The sequence below is a fragment of the Zosterops lateralis genome (assembly GCF_965231275.1).
Source record: "Zosterops lateralis genome assembly, chromosome: 32".
In the NCBI taxonomy this organism is placed as follows: Eukaryota; Metazoa; Chordata; class Aves; order Passeriformes; family Zosteropidae; genus Zosterops; species Zosterops lateralis.
Window position 1 is genome coordinate 4,279,014 of NC_139792.1, and position 4,387 is coordinate 4,283,400.

At 49.6% G+C, this 4,387-nt stretch overlaps 1 long non-coding RNA gene across 1 annotated transcript; it reads left to right on the forward strand.

Moving 5' to 3' along the window:
- The first annotated feature begins 908 nt into the window (after positions 1-908).
- On the forward strand, positions 909-2,572 carry LOC310920905. The gene is made up of 3 exons (XR_014592069.1): positions 909-958; positions 1,730-1,839; positions 2,499-2,572. It is a non-coding gene; the product is annotated as an uncharacterized lncRNA (long non-coding RNA).
- The last annotated feature ends 1,815 nt before the right edge of the window (positions 2,573-4,387 follow it).

Here is a 4,387-nt window from a genome sequence, read left to right on the forward strand (position 1 = left end):
CTCTTGGCCAACTGCTGCAAGGTGGAGAAGGTGCCCTCCTCTCCTGGGAATGCATCTCCCTCTGCTTTGTTTTCTGTCAAGAGATCTCTTCAAAGGCCTGTGGAAAATCAGGCTCTGTGCTGGCCTGCTTGTACTGCAGAGCTGCCTGTCTTGTTGTGCTTGTTGGTGTTACCCAGCTGAGCACAAAGGACTCAGAAGGCCAGACTGTACAGCCCCAGTGGGGCTGCCTTTTGTATCTCTTGGATGGTGGGATCTCTGCTTTCAAGTGAGCATCTTGCATTTTGTTTCCCTCAGGGAAAATGGTGAACGTGGAGAATCCCCGGAGGAAATACACTGAACTGGAAAATGTCGGCAGAGGGTGAGTCCAACCACAGTTTCTTCTACACAGTCATGGGGCAGGTGATTTGCTGCTGGAATATCTACCAAGTGTGAAGTCAGGCACGCTGCAAACATATTCAGTCACTGGGTTAGTCTGCCCCATGTCTCAGTACCAGCCAGAATTTGTAAGTGTGGTCAGGAGGCATTGTCAAAGACACTTGTATTTCATTGCCAGAAACAGCAACCTACCCCCAACCACAGCAGTGAGATAGCAGTTCTCAGGAATATTTCTTCCCAAGTGTTTGCTGAAGGAAATAATCTGTGCTCAGGATAAAAACTGCCCCATTTAGAAACTGAAACCCGAGATGAAAGAATTACCTGGCCTTTTGAGCTGAGGCACTAAAGCCCAGTGCTTCAGGAACAGGCCCAGTGCCCATGCACTGCAGAGGAAAATGCATCATCTGCCTTCTGGCAGAGCCCTCCTGCATGCTGCAGGTTTGAGGCATTTCCAGCAGACATCTCCTGTCTGGGCTGGCTTTCACTCCAAGATCTAAATGGCTTCTCCTTTCTTTGCTGCTCTTTTGTTTCTAGGGGCTTTGGAGATGTTTGCAGAGCGGTCGACGCTGCCACAGGAGGAGAGGTAAATGTCAAGAGCCCCTGCAGATCCTGCTGCTCTCCAGGGCTTTCCTCTCTTGTGTCAGCTGGGGCTGGAGCTGTGGCTAGAGCTGTGCTGCAAAGGCACAAGAAGCACAGACTGGTGCCAGCCTGCCAAGTGCATCTGGGACAGTCTTTGTCCTGCTCAGCTGCCAGGAGGAAGGCAAGGAGGGCAGCGGTTCCTTTCAGAGAAGGGCGCTCTCCCTGGCTCTCAATTCCTCAAACAAAGGTGGTGCATTAGAGCATCTCACTGCTCTCTGGGCCGACGGCTTCAGAGTGCTGAATTCTCATTTCTGGCTGCCAGCAAATACATCGGAATGTTCCTGGCAGTTCCTCAGCCACCTGCAGTGCTGCTACGTGGGAAGTGCACGTAGGGAGAGATCTGCAAGGCCTCCCTAAAAGCCCCAAGCCCTGCCTGTAGCCCAAGATGTATCCACAGAGTACCAAGGCACGCTTTACTTCTTCTGAAGTGCAGACAGAGAAACAGAGAGTGTGCTCAGAGCTTTGGGGGTGATAGTTGAGACATGAGTGCTAACAAGTGGACAAGACACAATGTCAGTGGCCACGTGTCCTGTAAGTGGCCCCCAAAGGAGCAGAGAAATGAGCTGTTGGAATGTCAGTTCCTAATTTCTCCTTTGTCTAATCCCAAGGCACTTTGGCAAGGCTCACCCGTGTCATTGCTAAATCACTCATCCCATGTGTGCTGTGGTCTCGTGCCACCAACTTCTAAAGTTGCTGATTTTAAATGTCATTCTAGGTGGCCATCAAAAAAATTGATCTTCAAGGACTCATGATAGAAGACATTCTAACCGAAATCAGAGTCCTGAAGATGAATACGACTCCTTATATTGTGAATTACTTAGACAGGTGAGTGATCATGGTCTCATCTCATGAAGGTTTGTTTCCATACTAAAAGCATGCAAGGTTAAAAACCCACTTTGGACCCGGGCAGAAAAGAGAGCTGGTAATTATTGGGTAATTATTACTTCTCTATTCATCTCCAATGGATGGGAAGAGAGTGTATTTTGTCTGCATGAGTCTTCCCTGGCTTTCAAACACATAGTTGAAAAATTGTTCAAAAACCTGCACCAACCGTACCATACTCAGTCAATACCCTGAAAGCTCACTGGCTCCATGTTGTCTCAGGATTGATTTTTAAGGTTTCTTTAATGCTGATGAAGCAATCTAGAGAGGATTTCCCTTGGATTGTGTCCCCTCGTTTCCATGGCTGTCCATGCCAGGAACACTAGGTGCTTATTTCCAGAAATACCCCATGTGACAGGTTTTCATCTTGGCTGTTACTAAACTGCACTTTTTGCCTGCTGGCCATCAGAGACATCTCCATTTTCACAGCTGTGCTGTTCTCCTTGAGACTGCACAGACTGCAAACAATGCACAGCCTGGAGGGAATGTCTATTCCTTTCATTCTGTTTCATCCCTTGTCACAAAGGGATCCAGAAACAAGAATCAAGCAAAGAAACCAACATTTGCATGTTCATCTGCATGGCCTTGTTCCCTTCTTTCAGCTACCTTGTACATGCGGAACTCTGGCTGGTGATGGAGTTCATGGATGGAGGCACTCTGTTCGACGCTGTCAAGGCGTTTGAGATGACAGAAGACGAGATCGCTGTCGTCAGTCGGGAGGTCAGTCAGGGATCCCAGCTGTGCTTCCCAAGGCTGGGGCAGGACTGTCTGGGAAAGGGGCTCAGAACAGGAGCCATTCCATGGGCCAGGCTTTGTTTCTGTCGCTGGAATGCTCTGGGCAAGCAAGAGCATCCCACGTGAAATGCCTGCCAGTACCCCTGCACTCACTGCACTCTGTTCTTGTCCTCTTCTCTGCTGCTCTTGAATTCTCACTCTGGCTCTTGTATTTGCTCTTCTCCATCTTACCTCTCTAAACTTTGGCCTGCACTGCATTCCTTGCCTGTAAAAGCAAAGGTGGTGGTGGCAGCATTTGAAAGGAACAGCAAAGAAAAAAGAGAGACTCATTTCTCTCAGTGCTCAGCTGAAAAGGTTGGCAGTGCAGCCAAAATGCTCTTGACTTGTGAACACATCCACTGCAGCAGCATCATCCTGGCTGGTTTGCAGGGCAGAGTCTACACCAGCGGTTGCTGTTGCTCTTTGACAAGCTGACATGCCTTTCTTTAGAAGGGTGCTGCTCTGCCAGTGTTGGAGCAGCAAGCTCTTCCTCTCAATGGCACTGTGTTCTGCCATTCCTCCCCATTCCCCTGGAGAGGGAATCTTGGAGAGCTGTTTCCTTTCTTGTGTGATGAAATCCCATCCCTGATTTTTGCCCTCCTGTTTCTGGTTTCTCTCTCAGTGCCTCCAAGGACTGAATTACCTCCACTCCCACCACGTGATGCACCGAGACTTGAAGAGCCCCAACATCCTCCTCAGAACCGATGGCTCTGTCAAGCTGGGTCAGTATATTCTTGGTCAGGTGCAGCATTCCAGGGATAGGGGGGGTGTGGGGCTGCTTTGGAGTGACTGCCAGCTCCCCAAAAATGGTGCTGGTGGCAGTGCAGGGAGCCCTGCTGTGAGCTGACCACACGGTTGCAACGTGCACAGACCTATGGCAGGGAACAAGCAGTCCAGAGTGGCATTGCTCTGTGTGTGTCCCTTCCAGAGAGAGGGAGCTACAAGTCTAAAGCTTCCGGGGAACAAAAGCCACTGCTGGAGGCAGTGTAAAAAATGTGGGGATTTTGGAAGTAGCCAATGCCATATTTCCTTGGCTAAAGTCCTGAGGAAACAGAGCAGGGACTGTTGCAGGAGATTCAACGGCACATTCTCCAACTTCTACTGGGCAATTCGTTTGCTTGCTTTCCTAATTGCACAGGATTCAAATCAAAACAGTCTTTTGCTTTCTCCCCAGCTGATTTTGGCGTGTCTGCTCTACTCACCCCTGAGCAGAGTAGACGCAGGTCAGAGGTCGGCACTTACTGGTGGAGAGCACCTGAGCTGGTGAAAGGTCACCCATATGGCCCCAAAATTGACATCTGGGCCTTTGGGATTGTGACAATTGAAATGGTGGAAGGAGAACCTCCTTATTATAATGAAACTCCTCGCTCGGTAAGGTGTAAATACTCTCTGATCCCGCTGCCTTTCTCCCCCAGCCCACCTTCTGTGTGCCATTGGACAAAATCCCATTGCCATCTGCTGGAACTACTTCCACCACGGTCCCTTTCTGAAAATGTCCCTGCAGCACATCAGCATCTGCTGGAGTTTTGGTTGCATCACTGGGGGAGCTCAAGCCTTACCCCACACAAACAATCTCCCTTCTCAGGCAACATTTGGCTTTGGCTTAGAAGTCGTTCCAGCTCTTTTGGCCACAGAGATGGCCCCACTAACAGGAAACAACCATCTTAGAGCTACTGTTCTCTTTCCTGTAATGAAGGGAAGAAGCCCAAACCCAACC